This window comes from Bos javanicus, chromosome 6 (assembly GCF_032452875.1).
Source record: "Bos javanicus breed banteng chromosome 6, ARS-OSU_banteng_1.0, whole genome shotgun sequence".
Lineage (NCBI taxonomy): Eukaryota > Metazoa > Chordata > Mammalia > Artiodactyla > Bovidae > Bos > Bos javanicus.
Genome location: NC_083873.1, coordinates 7,398,098 through 7,417,052, shown reverse-complemented (window position 1 = coordinate 7,417,052; position 18,955 = coordinate 7,398,098). Strand labels below are relative to the sequence as shown.

General features: G+C 39.6%; 1 protein-coding gene across 3 annotated transcripts in view; it reads left to right on the top strand.

The window, feature by feature from the left end:
- LOC133249225 (bifunctional heparan sulfate N-deacetylase/N-sulfotransferase 3) overlaps window positions 1-18,955 on the top strand; it is a 184,083-nt gene that overhangs the window by 109,929 nt on the left and 55,199 nt on the right. The window lies entirely within an intron of this gene.

The following is an 18,955-nucleotide window of genomic DNA, read 5'->3' as shown; positions in this document are numbered from 1 at the left end:
TGGCTTCAGTCACTGTCCACAGTGATTTTGGAGTCTAGGAAAATAAAATCTGTCACTGTTTCCACTTTTCTCCCATCAACTTGCCATGAAATGATGGGACCAGATGCCATGATCTTCATTTTTTGAATGTTAAGCTTTAAGCCAGGTTTTTCACTCTCCTCTTTCACCCTCATCAAGAGGCTCTTTAGTTTCTCTTTGCTTTCTGCCATTAGGGTGGTATCATCTGCAAATCTGGGGTTGCTGATATTTCTCCTAGTGATCTTCATTCCAGCTTGGGATTCATCCAGCCCAACATTTCACCTGATGTACTTTGTAAATAGGCAGGGTGATAAGATAAAGCCTTGATGTACTCCTTTCCCAATTTGGAACCAGTCCATTATTCCATGTCCAGTTCTAGCTGTTACTTCTTGACCTGAATACAGGTTCCTAAGGAGGCAGGTAAGGTGGTCTGGTATTCCCATCTCTTTAAGAAATTTCCACAGTTTGTTGTGATCCACACAGTCTAAGGCTTTAGTCAATGAGGCAGAAGTATATATTTTTTTAATTCCCTTGCTTTTTCTATGATCCAACCAATGTTAGCAATTTGATTTCTGGTTCCTCTGCCTTTTCTAAATCCAGCTTATACATCTGGAAGTTCTCGGTTCATATACTGTTGAAGCCTAACTTGAAGGATATTGAGCATTACCTTGCTAGCATGTGAAATTAGCACAACTGTAGAGTAGTTTGAACATTCTCTGGCATTTCCTTTGGGATTGAAATGAAAACTGACCTTTTCTAGTCCTGTAGCCACTGTAGCCAAATTTGCTAGCATATTGACAATAGTACTTTAACACCATCATATTTTAGGATTTTTAAATAGCTCAGCTGGAATTCCATCACCTCCACTAGCTTTGTTCATAATAAGGCTTCCTAAAGCCTGCTAGGCTTCACCCTCCAGGATGTCTGGCTCTAATGAGTGACCACACCATGGTGGTTATCTGGGTCATTAAGACCTTTTTCGTACAGTTCTTCTGTGTATTCTTGCCACTTCTTAATCTCTTCTACTTCTGTTAGGTCCATACCACTTCTGTCCTTTATTGTGCCCATCTTTGTATGAAATGTTCCCTTGGTATCTCCAATTTCCTTGACGATATCCCAAGTCTTTCCCATTTTATTGTTTCCTCTATTTCTTTGCATTGGTCATGTCCAATATATTTACAAATATTTATTTTTTACTAATTAAAAACCGTATTATTATCTTAACTGAAAAAAATCTCATAGTAAAGCTTATGTTAATCTTGAACACTAATTTGGACTAAACTAACTGAACAAACCCTTCAAATGTTTAGCAAAGTTTGCTACTTTTCAGGCCTTTATCAGTAACCTTTGGCAAATTTGTCTTGCTGAGGAGATTCACAGGGAATAAACAGGAGAAAAAAACTTCCCAAAACTTGTTCTTTTCTGATTCAGAAAAGCTTCAGTAGACAATTACTTTCAGATAAATCCTGGGATTCAAAATAAATGACAGACCTTGTTAGATACCAAAATATATTCAAGGAATCCAAATTAACTTCATCTGGCACGCAAACTCCAATTTTTGGAAGCAACTGTAGTTCCCTAGAGACTTGCGGTTAAGAAGCGCGCTTCTAGACTCAGCCCACGTCTTAGCCAAGGAAGGACTACTATCATTAGTTAGCAAGGGCTGCCGGCAGAACGGAGTGAGGAGTGTTTCCCACGGCCTGTTTCCCATGAATTCTCCATCCCGAAATAAAATGTCTGGATAAAGTTTGTGTTAAAATTAAGAAAGGTCCTACTGTATAACACATGGAACTCTGCTCAGTGTTATATGGCAGCCTGGATATGGAAGGGGAGTTTGGGGGAGAAGGATACATGTATATGTATTGCTGAGTCCCCTTGCTGTTCACCTGAAACTATCACAACATTGTTAACTGGCTATGCCCCAAAACAAAATACAGAGTTTTTTTAAAAAAGAAAAGAAGATGAAAGGTCCAGGTACAAGTAGGCATGCTAGTAATTTAGCACATGACACTTTTTAAGGACTGAATGAGAATGAGAAATTCTGATAGAATCAAGTAGTTATTAGCTACAGGAAAGAAAAAAATTATACCAGATTTGAAAGATAGTAATTATGAGCTTCAGTGATACTCCAGACCTTGATAAGAAGTCGTATTTCATATGTGAATGAATGAAATTTAGTGTCCAACAGTGGGGTAGGGGTACTACAAGAGGAAATTGTGTTCCCCCCACAGTGGAATACATTCAGCCATTAAGAAATACATTGTATAATAATTTTTAATGATATAGAAAATATTTATATTTAATGAAAAAAGTAAGTTATTAGAAAACTAGATGTGAGCATGCAACTAAACTAGAATGAATTCAGCAGAATGTTAACAATGGTTGCCCCAGATCATAAGAGTACAGATGATTTTCACTCATTTGCCTAATTTTTATAGATCTACATTGAACATGTATACTCTTAAAACCAGCACACACACATAAAATGTTACATTAAAGACAACAATAATAAAGAATTATGTAACACTAACAGTGAAGGATATAAAATGTAATTATTTATTTAGTGATATATCAGAGGGAGAATTAGTATTTACTCATTGCAGTTGTTCCCTATCTGTCCCATGTCACCTAACACCTGCCTCGCTGCACAGTTATTTGTGTACATATATAGCACCTTTTCTCCTACATGAGAGGACATTCTTGCAGAATGATCTATGTGTCTTTCATTTTTGTGCTTCCCATGGTATCTGGATTAATGTTTTAAATCTAGTAAGAGGTCACTAAATGTTTTCTAAATGATTAACTAAACGCAAAAATAGCTATGTTTTAGGACCATCGCTTGACTTAGGGGCATATCCAAATGTGAGTTACAATAAGCCTGGTTTTAATATAACTACATTCTAGCAGATTCTCTGCTTTCAAGAGAAAGAAATTCAGGATCCAGGAAATTTTTATGGGGCCCTAAATGTTTGGCAGGTTTTTACAAGTGATGATGAATTAGCCTGACGTGGAACAATGGATAATTAAAGCTGGAAAGAACCACAAAATTCCTCTACTTGATCACCCAATTTTAGACTCAAGACCACGCCTGTGTTTTTCTGAAGAGAACCTCAGCCTTCGTGACTCTGGGTTCGGTGCTTCCACCACTGCAACACACTGCTTCTGCACTCCTGGGTAAACTGGCCTTGATGTGATGCACGTCACCTCTGAATAGGACTCAGTTACCTGGTACCAGGAAAATGTGCAAATGGCTTAAAATTTCTGGCCATTGTCTAGAAAAAGCAACCCATTTTTTGAGTGAAAAACAAAAAATAAGTGCTTTTGAAAAAAAGCTATAATATGCAGTTATAGCTAAGGAAAAATGTCAAATGTACTTTTAAAGAACTATGAATAATAAACTATATATTTTTGTCTTAAAACAATAAATCTTATTGATATTACATGTAACAAAACATTTAAAACAATTTTTGTTCTATTAAATTTAGACTTTTAAATTTGCAAAGCCAAAAGACACTTTATTTCATTTGTTTCCTACTTTCCATATTAGCCCTATTTTTCTATCAGTGTTCTTCATGACTAACTGGTATTATATAATTACTTGCCACTGTGAAATTAAGAATAATCCAAGAAAGCATGATCAAATCTTTTTGATTCTACAGTTAAGAAAAATAGGAATATTGTAAATTCTCAACTCATTGAAATGGATATTTTTAAGAAATTAGATATTAAAGAAATGAATATTGTGTTATTCTTTGTTTAATCCTTTCATAGTTTCACATAACTTATAAACAAACAAAAAACCTTTAACTTGGAAAAAATTAAGCCTGGCTCCTACACACCTTTATGGTTTCTTTTTTCAATAATCTCATATATCCACCTTTCACGCCACGCATACAGAAGAATTTGTAGTTCCCTATATAGGACCTGTTATCTCATTCTCTGCCTTCAAATGCCTCTACCTCAGCTAGCATACCTTCCAGAAAATCTGAGCTTATTTATCATCTTTTTATAGAAAAATTCCCCCAACTCTCCAGTTTCTCTTGAACATGGCATAACCGTAACATAACTGGCCCCCAATACGGTAATCAATTATCTTTATCATCCAATAGTTTGTGCATTCCTTAATAGAAAGCATCATATTTTATTCCATTTTTTAATCGATATATTGCAAAATTTTATTGCATAGTAGACTCAATAAATGACAGTGGATTAACATACATGCATATATGTATACTGTCTTTGAATCTGAAGAAAAATCTAGGTGCCTTGGAAATACCCACTCACAGAATTCATTTGACTTAAGAGTTTGCATTACTGTGCTTTCATTTCTCCCAACATGCCATTCAGGGATATCCTTTTGAAAGTCATTAACATTATGAAAGGGCTTCCCTTGTGGATCAGCTGGTAAAGAATCTGCCTGCAATGCAGGAGACATGGGTTCAATCCCTGGGTTGGGAAGATCCCCAACCAGGAGAAGGGAAAGCCTACCCACTCCAGTATTCTGGCCTGGAGAACTATACACAGTCCATGGGGTTGTATATAATGCTCAAACTACCACACAAGTACACTCATCTCACACGCTAGCAAAGTAATGCTCAAAATTCCCCAAGCCAGGCTTCAGCAATACGTGAACCATGAACTTCCAGATGTTCAAGCTGGTTTTAGAAAAGGCAGAGGAACCAGAGATCAAATTGCCAACATCCACTGGATCATCAAAAAAGCAAGAGAGTTCCAGAAAGACATCTATTTCTGCTTTATTGGCTATGCCAAAGCCTTTGACTGTGTGGATCACAATAAACTATGGAAAATTCTGAAAGAGATGGGAATACCAGACCACCTGACCTGCCTCTTGAGAAATCTGTATGCAGATCAGGAAGCAACAGTTAGAACTAGACATGGAACAACAGACAGTTTCCAAATAGGGAAAGGAGTATGTCAAGGCTGTATTTTTGTCACTGTGCTTATTTAACTTATATACAGAGTACATCATGAGAAACGCTGGGCTGGAAGAAGCATAAGCTGGAATCAAGATTGCTGGAAGAATATCAATAACGTCAAATATGCAGATAACACCACCCTTATGGCAGAAAGTGAAGAGGAACTAAAGAGCCTCTTAATGAAAGTGAAAGAGGAGAGTGAAAAAGTTGGCTTAAAGCTCAACACTCAGAAAACTAAGATCATGGCATCCAGTCCCATCACTTCATGGCAAATAGATGGAGAAACAGTGGAAACAGTGTCAGACTTTATTTTCTTGAGCTCCCAAATCACTGCAGATGGTGACTACAGCCATGAAATAAAACGATGCTTACTCCTTGGAAGAAAAGTTATGACCAATCTAGACAGCATATTAAAAACAGAGACATTAGTTTGCCAACAAAGATCTGTCTAGTCAAGGCTATTGTTTTTCCAGTGGTCATGTATGGATGTGAGAGCTGGACTACAAAGAAAGCTGAGCACCACAAGAATTGATGCTTTTGAATTGTGGGGCTGGAGAAGACTCTCGAGAGTCCCTTGGACTGCAAGGAGATCCAACCAGTCCATCCTAAAGGAAATCAGTCCTGAATATTCATTGGAAGGACTGATGCTGAAGCTGAAACTCCAATACTTTGGCCACCTGATGCGAAGAACTGATTCATCTGAAAAGACTGTGATTCTAGGAAAGATTGAAGGCAGGAGGAGAAGGAGACATCAGAGGATAAGATGGTTGGATGGCATCACCGACTCGATGGACATGAGTTTGAGTAAACTCCGGGAGCTGGTGATGGACAGGCTGATGGACATTTGGTGACACAGCCTGGCGTGCTGCAGTCCATGGGGTCACAAAGAGTCAGACACAGCTGAGCGACTGAACTGAACTGAACTTTATGAAAAGATTATCAGTTTCATGCACAGGAAGAAAAATCCAAGGTTAAAAGTACTGAGATACCACTTCTTATCCACCATATTGTCAAAAATTCAAAAGACTGATAAAATATTCTGTTAACAAGGCTGTGGGAAAACATATACTCTCATACATCATAGTGGTGCAGAGTGGTGCAACCTCTAAGGAGAGAATGTGAAATGTTACAGCCACTATGGAAAACAGAATGGAGTTTCCTGAAAAAATTAAAAATAGGACTACCATATGTAGGACTACCATATGGTCGGTCCAGTCTGGAGAAGGGCATGGCAACTCACTCCAGTATTCTTGCCTGGAGAATCCCATGGACAGAGGAGCCTGGTGGGCTACAGTCCGTAGGGTCACAAAGAGTCAGACATGACTGGGATGACTTAGTACACGTATGATCCAGCAATCTTACTTTTGGATATTTGTCCAGAAGAATTGAAAATGAGATCTTAAAGAGATACTGGCTGTTGAATGTTCGCTGCAGCATTATTTGCAATAGACAAGAAATGTCCTTTGACAGATGAATGAATAAAGAAAATATGGTATATATGTACAGTAGAATATTATTCAGCCTTAAAAAGGAAGAAAATCCTATCATAGGCTACAACATGAATGAAACTTGAGGACAAATACAGCATAAATCCATTTCTTGAGGTGTCTGAAGTAGTCAGAGTCATAGAAACCAAGTGGAATGGTGGCTGCCAGGGGCTAGAGGGAGAAGAAGATGGAGAGTTGCTCTTCAGTGGGTATAGAGTTCTAGCTATGCAAGATGAGAAGTACTAGACATCTGCTGTACAACCCTGTGTACATACTATACTGTACATTAAATAATTTGCTAAGAGGGTAGATTTCATGTTTTTTTTTACCACATTTTTTCTAAAAGTGAAAGAACTTTAAAAGATACCTTTTTATCTTTCTGACAGTACATTTTTTTCAAGGGGCAGTTGGATTTTTTAGTCTCTTTGTACCTCCCAGAATTTGTCCCAGCTGTGATTTTTTTTTAGTATTTATTTTTATTTATTTGGCTGTGACACATCTTCATGGTGGCATGTGGCATATCTAGTTTGAGCATGCAGACTCTTAGTTGCAGCATGTAGGATCCTGTTCCCCAATGAGGGACTGAACTCACACCCCCTGAATGGGAAGCATGGAGTCCCAGCCGCTGGACCATCAGAGAAATCCCTTGACAGTACATTTTAACCATAAATTTAATCATGTAAAAACAATCTCACAAGTCCAAAATCTGGTATATTCTATAAAACAAATGTCCTGGAGTTTTCAAAAAAATATGTTTGAAAAAAATTAAAGAAGAGGGATCATTCTAGTTTAAAAGAAACTAAAAGATATAATCTGTGCTGTGCTTAGTCTCTCAGTCATATCTGACTCTTTGCAACCCCATGGACTATAGCCTGCCAGGCTCCTCTGTCCATGGGGATTTTCTAGGCAAGAATACTGGAGTGGGTTGCCATGCCCTTCTCCAGGGGATCTTCCCAACCCAGGGATCAAACCCAGGTTTCCTGCATTGCAGGCGGATTCTTTACCATCTGAGGAAGCCCAAAAGACATAAGAACCTAATACAATTTCTAAATCTTAAGCCTTCATTCAATCCTGAATTTTTAAAAAATATATATCTGTAAAAGTCATTTTCCTAGTTAATACTTCTGGGTAACAAAGTGTCCCCAAAACACAATGGCTTCAAAAGAAAACAGTAATTATTATGTCATGACTCATGGTTTCCATTGGTCAGAATTCAGGGAGGGCTGCACACGGTGAAGATTCTGGTCTCCAGTGTCTCTCGAGGCTGCAGTCAGATGATGACTAGAGCTGAAAACTTGGCGGCTGGAACAGCTGCTAGCTGGCAGGGCATCTCCTCACTGGAGGCTCTTTTCTTGCTGTTTGTTTTTAATTAATTTCTTTATTTTAATTGGACGATAATTATTTTACAGTATCACGATGGCTTCTGCCATACATCACTATGAGCTGGCCATAGGTATACATGTGCCCCCCGTCCTGAACCCAGCCTCCCACCTCTCTCTCCCCACTCCCCTCTAGGTTGTCCCAGAGCTCCGGCTTTGGGTGCCCTCCTTCATGCATCAAGCTTGAACTCACGCTGGTTACCTGTTTCACGTATGATAATGTATATGTTTGATGCTATTCTCTCCAATCATCCCACCCTCTCCTTTGTGACATCTTCCCCAGGCTTCTAGGGGCTTCCTCACAGCAAAAAGCCCTCAGGCACTCACACAGAACTCATCAAGTGTCAGGATGACCAAGGCAGAAGCAGAACTGCCTGGGGTTCAGAAGTCACAGCAGCATGTCTGCTCACATGCTGCTTGCCTGCATTCAGAGGGAGGAGAATTTGATTCCACCTCTCCACGAGGGAGTGACAGAATTTTAGGAGAGAAACTGGTGGGGCGGGGTGCATCTTTGGAAAATATGATTTATCACAGACAACTATGGAACAAATAGAGCAATTTAAATAGGAACTGGACAATAGATGATATTGAATTAATTATGTCTTCTTAGACATTGGAGAAGGCAATGGCAACCCACTCCAGTACTCTTGCCTGGAAAATCCCATGGGCGGAGGAGCCTAGTAGGCTGCAGTCCATGGGGTTGCGAAGAGTTGGACACAACTGAGCGACTTCACTTTCAGTTTTCACTTTCATGCATTGGAGAAGGAAATGGCAACCCACTCCAGTGTTCTTGCCTGGAGAATCCCAGGGATGGGGGAGCCTGGTGGGCTGCCGTCTATGGGGTCGTGCAGAGTCAGACACGACTGAAGTGACTTAGCAGCAGCAGCAGACATGATTATATTTGATTTTATAGTGTTGTTAGATGATGCATGCTAAGGATTTAGTGGCAGTGTTTTACTATCTGCAACTTATTTTCAAGTGGTTTAGCAAAATAAGAGGTACATTTAAAGGAGAAACAAAGAAAATACCAAGCAAATGGAGTGAAATGTAAGCAGCTGGAGAATAGATAAAGGATATACAGATGTTCATTGTCCTAATTTTTTGCTTTTCTATAGGCTTATAACATGCTCCTCAAGTAACTGAGTGGGGAATAATGTAAGTCAGGTCATATTATGTCTCTGCTCACATCTTCCAGACCTCCTTCTTCAGTGTAGAAGCCTGACTCCTTACCGTGACCTACAGGACCCCGTGGGAACTGAACCCTTACCTCCCTGATATTATCTCCAGGCAGAGGGAGCAGCAAGTACAAAAACCCCATAAGTGTGCTTGGTGTGTTTTAGGAACAGCAGATAGTTTACAATATTCTATTTTAATTGCTGCCTCTCAAGCATCTTCTCCATAAACCCCTATGTACCACATCTCAGAGAGCTTCTGCTGCTGCTGCTGCTAAGTCACTTCAGTCATATCCGACTCTGTGCAACCCCATAGACGGCAGCCCACCAGGCTCCCCCATCCCTGGGATTCTCCAGGCAAGGACATTTAGTGTGACGTAAAGCCTCGGTTCCCTGCCTACTCACTCTTTTCTTGGTTGTAGGAACTTCAGCTCTAGAAGAACTCAGTCAAAGCCAGATCAATTCTCACTGTACCCCAAAATGCCTGAGAATTCTGTTTAGGAAAGGAAAATCAGAGCTAGCCAGGATAATGTAAGAAAGTTCTGTTCAAATTAGAATTTCACCTATTTGATATTCCCTGCAGGATGCTCAGTACTGTTTCAATCTGACCTCCAAGGCATATTGTATTGTATTATAACTGAGGTTCAGGGTGTCTCAGCATTCCCTGTAGTAACCAGTAGGATCTTAACAAGGTTTCACTTTGCGTGGTTTAATGCACGGCCTTTCTCCGCAGCTGCCTTCCACTAATGCTCAGTGTTCTATTGGACCTCGCTTGCCTGAGGGCCCAGAGAGTTGTGCTGCCTACTACAGGCCTCAGTGATGTCCTGTCTTGGGTGGAGGCCCCTACGGAAGCCACATTGTCATTGCATATATTTGCTCCTGAGGTTTTGGTCTTGGGTCTCAGCAGAATTGTGGTTCTTTCTGAAGGTCATATGGTACTGTCTTCAGGGCAGGTATCAGTCCCACAGATAATTGGGCCTTTTGATTTCCAAGATGAGGAGGTTGGCCACATCTTTCCTTCCAAACCAGTGAACCCTGTGTTCAGTACGGCTTGTGGATAAACTCAGTGTGTCAGGAACTCAGCAAGATAATAACAACAACACAGGTCTCTCTTATTAGAAGTTAGATATTTAATAGATATTAGAAGTCAGGGTTCAAAAGTGTTACCGGGCCATCAGTACTCACTGCATTGGCATCAGTAAAGTGAGCAAACCCAGGTGAGATTGCTATCCTGGGTGAAAAATGCTAAGACTCATCTAGAGAAAACAAGACAGGGAAATGCCAGGGAGGCTTGGCTAGGTGTCCTCCATACTAAAATTATAATTCTGAGATTGCCATTTTCCAGTTTGGCAAAAGCCTTTAAAAGAAATCTTCCTATCCTTTAACACACTAATTCCACTCCTAGAAATCTATTCTAGATTTTTTTTAAAGTGCTAATTATAATAAGAAAAGACAATGGAAATAAATGATGTCCGACTGAAAGGAAATGCTTACATAGTGTCCACTTAGGCTATTATGCAGGTTTAAACATTTGTGTGTACAAATAATTTGGCAATAATATGAGAAGTTAAGATATGTATATTTATGTTAGTTGCTTAGTCACGTCTGATTCTGCAACCCCATGCACACGTCAGCCTCCTCTGTCCATGGAATTCTCCAGGCAAGAATACTGGAGTGGATTGCCATTCCCTTCTCCAGGGTATTTTCCCAACCCAGGGATCGAACCTGCATTGCAGGCAGATTCTTTACCGCCTGAGCCACGAGGTAAACCGTATATTATGTATAACTAGGATTCAAAATTATATATAAGGTATCAGAATCTTGCTTAAAAAAAAACTATAGATAAAAGTACTGAAAAGAAATGGATCTTTGGACGTTGAAATTTGGGACTTTTTTCTTTCTGCTTTTCTGTATTTTATAATTTTTCTTTTAATGAGTTTCCATTATCTTTTTTTAACAGATAAAGCACTGACTTTTAAGTACTAACACAAGAGTTTCTATTAACAAAAAATGATCAAGTCAGTTCAACTATGACTTACCATTTATAGAAATTATTTAAGTCAAGGTATTATATTAGGGGATTTGGTTCAACAATACTTTTTGAACATCTAAAGTCTCTTTTTCTTCAAATTTTAAAATATTAACACCTTGTAAAATTCCATAGGATAAGTGGTGAAACACTAATATTTCTGTAATTCTGCTTTTTCCCTGTCACAACTGTATGGACTGCAACAAGAACAAGGCGATAAGCCAGAAGGGCCCCTGAACAGGAGAGAAAGAGACAAAAGGAACCTGTTGATGCCTTGTGCCAGGCCATGGGCACCATGCTTGTTGTGAAAGTGAAAGTGTTAGTCACTCAGTCCTGTCTGACTCTTTGCGAGCTCATGGACTGTAGCCTGCCAGGTGTCGCTGTCCATGGAATTGTCCAGGCAAGAATACCGGAGTGGATTGCCAGGCTCTTCTGGAGGGGATCTTCCTGACCTAGGAATCAGACCTGTGTCTCCTGCATCGTAGATGGATTCTTTACCATCTGAACCACCAGGGAAGTCCACGCTTGTCATAAGGGACTCTGTTTCATTCTAGCAGCAATTCCATGAGGTTTTGTGTATATTAACTTATTCAGTTCTCAACAGCAATTCTATGAGACACATCATAGATGAGCAAACTGGGGCTCAAAGAGATTCCCTAATTTGACCAAAGAGAAACAGTAAGAGAAAAGTCTTCATTCTTTCTCTGTCATTGTGCTTTCTTGATAGAGTATCCCTGGCCCATATTCAGAGCCTTGAAGAGCCTCATTTTTAAACAGAATTAAGTCACACCGCTTTTCATACTGTTCATGGGGTTCTCAAGGCAAGAATACTGAAATGGTTTGCCATTCCCTTCTCCAGCAGACCACATTCTGTCAGATCTCTCCACCATGACCCGCCCATCTTGGGTTGCCCCACGGGCATGGCTTAATTTCATTGAGTTAGACAAGGCTGTGGTTGGAAGGAATGATGCTGAAGCTGAAACTCCAGTACTTTGGCCACCTCATGTGAAGAGTTGACTGATTGGAAAAGACTCTGATGCTGGGAGGGGTTGGGGGCAAGAGGAGAAGGGGACGACAGAGGATGAGATGGCTGGATGGCATCACTGACTCAATGGACATGAGTCTGAGTGAACTCCGGGAGTTGGTGATGGACAGGGAGGCCTGGTGTGCTGCGATTCATGGGGTCGCAAAGAGTCGGACACGACTGAGCGACTGATCTGATCTGAAGCCACACTGCTTAGTCTGGTTTCTCATCCTAAGGGACATATTATGTACAAACATGAGAGAAACAGTGATAGAGCAATGGGAGTGGGAAATAAAAGCTGAGAAGGAAAGTAGGAACTCACCCCCACCTCCCCGCAAACAAAAACACCTAATAAAAAGCACCTAAGAACTCAAAAAGCATAGCTATGCAGTAGAATAGAACAGTTTTCTGACAAAACATACGACTCTATGCAAAGCTGAGATAATTGGTATATTTAATATTTTATTTTTCATATATTCTGTAATACAGGAGGAACATAGTACCTGAAAGCTATTCTGCACAAAGATCATCCTAACTCCTCCCCAAGGGCTCTGAATGGATGAGGTGTTTGTTTGTTTTTGTTAATTACTTAAGAATCTAGTAGAAGACTTACAAACATGATTACTAAACTGAGGCCCCTCAGAATATGCAGAATATGCAATATCCAAATTCAGAGCTTGTTTTTTGTTTGTCTAAGTAAAAGCCAAGAATAGACTTAACAGCTACTTAGTTATTGATATGCCTTGAAATATTTTGCTAGAACAACGTAGAAGTAGAATTGAAACATCAACCAAAGCTTTGTGTGTTACTGTGGTTTCAGTTGAACACCGCACTTTGTATACACACAGTTTCTGTGGTTTAACTTTAGGCTGTTCTCTGTGGTCTTCCCATAGAACAGGAATGCGTCAGCAGCACAGCTCCGCTTCCTGTGTAGGCTGGAAACTGTTAACTGCGACGTTTGGAGATCGTCTCCGAGAGTTCTCTGCCATATGTTAAACTAAACTCGATATGAAAAATCATATCAGTTTCCAGTTTCCCAGAGCATTAAAGAGGTAAAAAAAAGAGCTCAAGCTTTATAAATATAAAAAGCATCTGTCTGCACAGGAAATTCTACTCTGTTATTTTGCAAATGATCCCTACTTATATTTACAAGAGAAATCAGATCTGATGAAGCATATAGGAAGTAACGCACCATTTTGTTCAGAATTTTTAAATATATATTCATAACTCGGAATGGCTGGCTGGACTGTGAACTAACCAGCATTGAACAGAGCTCTCAGCAGCGCTGCCCAGCATGCTCTTAAGCATTTATGTTTCCAAGAGAAAGGAGATGGAATATTTTGATAGTGTGCTACTAACTTAAACATTTCTATCAGATGTCATTTTTGTTTAAATGCTCCCACCACTCTTCCCAATTCAGGAAGAGCATTCACAAAATGTTTGGCACAATTTTTGTTCTAATTTTTTACTTCTCCTTGACTCTCTGAGCCTTGAAAGAATTCTCTTCATAGTCACCCAACCAGTTGCAGATATCCTTGAGTTCATCTTCAGTAACCTTCTTGAGAAATCCCTTTCTGTGACTTCCTCTCCACTTGCCTCCACATTGTCACCTCTGGTTTTGTCATTTCTTATGCTCTGACCCATCATTCCCTCATAAGACTGACAGCTGAAAACTGTAACTAGAACCCTGGCCATTCGTCAAGTCTACAGAGAACTTCACGTTGCCCTTATAATACTCCATATCTTACCAGCAGTCCTTTCCGGGTATATATGTCTCTACACCCACTGACTCACTTCATCAATTCAGTGCTCCAACATTTAGGCTTGATTTCAGATTGTTTTCTTGCCTCACAGAAAGTACTCAAAGACGTCCACCAAAATATTGGTGCCTTACTGCCTCTTTTTTAATCTAAAAGCCTATCCATGTCAGTTTTACCAACTGAACTCTATTTAACCATGAAACCATAAACATTTTCTTCCATTTTTTTTCTTTTCCCTATCTTTATCTTGCCTCTTTTGACTCATTGTTCATTCTTTTACTAACTTAAGGCTCCTCTTGCTCTAGGTATCATTTATTTCCCTTCTTTTTTCCAATATCATTTGTTGTTAATTCTTACTCATCCATCACCAAGTTTTGCCCACTTTTACTACTTTCTCTTGTTTATAAGTTGCTGTCTCTTCTGCTAAGCTTTCACTTGCAGTTCCATAAATCAGCAGTCCCCAGCCTTTTTGGCATCAGGGACCAGTTTTGTGGCAGACAGTTTTTCCACAGACCAGGATGGGAGGCGGGTGGTGTTTGGTTTTGGTTTCGCTTGTCTCCTGCTATGCAGCCGAGTTCCTAACTGACCACAGACCAGTGCTGGTCCATGCCCCGATGGTTAGGGCCCCTGCCCTAAATAATGCTAAAAAAATATATTAATCTCTCAGTGTAGTCCTGATGCTCTAGTCTGAAGATGAAAAAATAGCACCACTTCCCCACAAGAGTCAGAAGGAGGGTACTCATGGTACATCAATAATTTTTATTAAAGAAAATTTCTAATTTTCTAACTCCCTCAACCACTTCACTATTTGTCTCTTTCATATCCTATTCTGTGTCCACCTAAAAAGAGTGTACTGTAATTCAATTCAATTCTGATGTTAACTGCTTGTATTAGCATCAGACTTCTGAGGTTTAAGGTCCTGGTTCCCAAGAAAACTGCCTTTACCTCAGATGCCAGCCTCAAGTGGCTGAGGGATCCCCCAGGTCTCCTGGTCACAAATTCAGGCTTTCCTCCATCCCCTCAGGTTGCACAAGTTGCTAGAATGGCCCACAGACCTCAGGAAAGCACTGCCATTATGATTCTAGTCTTATTATACAGGATACACAGAGCGCAGGGCCTGGGGAAGAACACAGCACTTCTCTGCCCCTCATGATGAGGCCAGGCCACGTCAATGTGTTCACCAGCCAAGAGGCACCACTGGCCTTCAGTGTCCAGGGTTTTCATTGGGATTCCACTACATTAACATATTTGATTAAATCACTGGCCACATGCAAACTTAATTTCCAGCCCTCTCTTTCCTCCTTTCCTTCAGAGAAGCTCAGTTTGATATCATGTAGGTTAAAGCTCCAATCCTCTAATTACATGATTGCTCTTTCTGGCCTCAGTTCAGTTCAGTTCAGTCGCTCAGTCGTGTCCAACTCTTTGCGACCCCATGAATCGCAGCATGCCAGGCCTTCCTGTCCATCACCAACTCCCGGAGTTAACCCAAACTCATGTGCATCAAGTCGGTGATGCCATCCAGCCATCTCATCCTCTGTCGTCCCCTGCTCCTCCTACCCCCAATCCCTCCCAGCATCAGGGTCTTTTCCAATGAGTCAACTCTTCGCATGAGGTGGCCAAAGTATTGGAGTTTCAGCCTCAGCATCAGTCCTTCCAATAAACACCCAGGACTGGTCTCCTTTAGGATGGACTCGTTGGATCTCCTTGCAGTAGCCGATCCCTATTCTGAGGCATTAGCATAAGCTATGTAGGGCCCACTGTGAGTCACCTCAAAAGCATAAACTGTTAGGACTCACCATGAATAACAAAGAACTTCTATCACTAGGGAAATTTTATGGGTTCAGAGTTTTCCTCCCAGGAACCAGGGACAAAGACCAATCAAATTCCTTAGTAACAACAATCAATCCTCAAGATGGTGAACGGTCAAAGATTTGTTACTACTTCCCATACAAGACAAGTGGTCCAGGCCCTCACCCTGAAATTTAGGATTCAATGGCTTTTATCTTGGGCCCTCAGTTGAAACTGAAACTAAAATAACTGCATTTTCACATCCTCTTAATTGTTCATTGGCTAAGCTGCCTGATGATACAAAAGTCAACAGATCTTGACTTCTATGTTTGTCAGGCTGGGATAAAGGAATCTGGGCTGAGTTTGGAGACCCAGAAGCCTTGGCCTCAGTCTACGTGGATAGACTACAGAGGCTTTCACACAAATGGGAGGTCCTACAGTTACCCAAGGTCGTCAAAGGGTGGCTAAGGCACCTCCTCACTCACAGAACCTCTGTCCTGCTTAGAGTTTTGCACCTCTCTCTCCCTCTTCTTTCCTAACAAAGCCCTCTCATAAAACTAGTTCTAAAGAGAATGCACGTGACACAAAAAAAGTTTAATGAATTGTTTTGCTACGCTTGTTATTGAAAAAGAAAATGAAACCTTTAAAAAAAAAGTATTCATCTTCTCTATGATGACTAATTTTACAAATTCCATGGTAGGCCAAGGCATACAGATATTTGGTAAAACATTATTCTAGATGTTTCTGGGAAGATATTTTTTAGATGGGATAACATTTAAGTTAATAGGTTGACTAAAACATATTACCCTTCATAATATGGGTTGGTCTCATCTGATCACTAAAGGCCTGAACAGAAAAGACTGACGTCCCCAGAAGAAGAGGAAATTCTGGCATACCCAACTACTATATATATATATATATATATATATGAGTGTTAGGTCTCTTTAGTTATGTATGACTCTGTGCAACCCTATTGGACTGTAGCCCACCAGGCTTCTCTGTCCATGGGATTCTCCAGGCAAGAATACTGGATTAGGTTGCCATGCCCTCCTCATACATACACACACACACACACACACACACACACACACACACACACATATATATACAATACACAAACATACACATATACATACATCCTGTTGGTTATATTTCTCTGGATAATCCTAACTAGCACACTCTTATTAATAATACTGGGTAATAATACAAAATATCAAGTGTCCATAACTGATCAGTATAATGTGCTTTCATTCTACATATACCAAAGAAATAAACTGTGGTCTGCATTCTCACCTGTACCCTCTGACCATGGAAGTTAAATAGTTACAGACCATCCCTGCTGCTGCTGCTAAGTCGCTTCAGGCGTGTCCGACTCTGTGTGACCCCATAGAAGGCAGCCCACCAGGCTCCCCGTCCCTGGGATTCTGCAGGCAAGAACACTGGAGTGGGTTGCCATTTCCTTCTCCAATGCATGAAAGTGAAAAGTGAAAGTGAAGTCGCTCAGTCGTGTCTGACTCTTGGCGACCCCATGGACTGCAGCCTACCAGGCTCCTCTGTCCATGGGATTCTTCAGGCGAGAGTACTGGAGTGGGGTGCCATTGCCTTCTCCCTAGGCCTTTACATTTTCCATGAAGTACCTTCTCTATCAGTCTTTTTTCTGCATTCTTACTCAATTGGCTAATGAAATGAGGCACAAATAAGTCAGACTTGTATACTTTATTTCAGGGACAGTAAATGTGAATCACCAAATTTCTGTCCAAAATATCCTATTGGTTCCTTATGTTTCTTAAGAAGTAACAATGCTAAAGAAACACATAATGTGAAATAGCCATTCAATTACATTTCTAAAGAACATTAAAATATAATGGAAATAGATGCATATGCTAAAGTATATTTGTAAATACCTGTTGAATTTCAAGGAATATTTTAGGTGTTTTATCATTTTTATTGAATATTCTAGAATGGATTTTACTTCATGTATGTATGCAGACTAAAACATTTGTAATAGTTTCTATTCATTGTAATTATTTATAAACAAGAAAAGCTTACTTTAATAGGAAATCAACGACCAACATTAGCATAATATGTAAGACTTCAAATGATAAATCCCTGTCAATTAAAGTCAATAAGTATAAGAGTAAATCAAAATGATAAATAATTGTATTATATTTATTATAAATTATATATTTGTATACCATATATAATATGTGTATGTAGATATATAAATCTATAGATACAAAAACTTTCTAAGATACTGTTGCTTCTTATTAACTGGTTTTTTAATACCATTTAGAATTTAAAAGCAGCAGATATGATAAGTTTGGAAGGCAAGGAAAGTTAGCTGAACTAATTTTTACATGAGTGTACTTGTTTATAGCAAGTTTTTTCTGAAATTAGAGTTAACAAACCTAACAATTTTGAGCATTCACTCACTCTACACCTGTATGATTACTTGGCCTCATATTAAAGAGGCTTTTAACTTCATTTTCTGTGAATTCCAAAAAAGCTGTTAATTCTAGAAATACTTTTATATAGTTTCTTTTTAATTTAGTAATAATAATGTTAATATTATTTTTGCTTCTATTTTTTATGTGTCCAACATTTATCTAAAGTTGAGCAGCCTTACCTCCCAGTTTATAGTGATACCAGTTTGTGTATAAATAGGGAAGATTTTCACTGATACAGATAAGCTTCAAGACATACAGACACTCAACGAGAAAGCCAAAATCTCAAGAGTGTACACACATGCGCGCACACACACACACACACACACACCCCTACCCATTTATCCTCTGTTTACAGAATGATAGACCAACGATAGACAAGTGAGTTCATTTTTCAGATAGAGTTAACTTATTCAGAGAGGTGAGTTCATTTTTCAGATAGAGCTCTTGTTCACATATCATTTTAAAAAACAGAACTGAAGTCTTGCTAGATACAGTAAACCTTTCCCTGCCTTCTAAATCAGACTGCTCTAGACATGATTTGCTTATCTCCTTGTTCTCTAATAAAACTGACATCCACAAAGCACAGGTTGCTTTACATTGAATGGTTCCAGTCATTATACTAATGTTCATATATCAGCATTTTGTAGGGGTTTTTTTCTTCATCTTCAGAAATGTAACTTAAGATATTAGCCATTTCTGGCTGCTCTTCTCTGCCAGATATGTCAGTGTAGTGCAGTGTGAGGGAGTCCAGGCTTCGCATCCAGATAGGCCTGAATTTAGATCCTGACTCAGCTGTCTCCTAGCTGTCTGGTTTGTCTGACTGTAAAATGGGGATCATAATATCCAGTTCCTTATGAGTGATGAGATTACAAATATATAAGAGCTGCCACATTGAGCATTCAATGTATATGTGT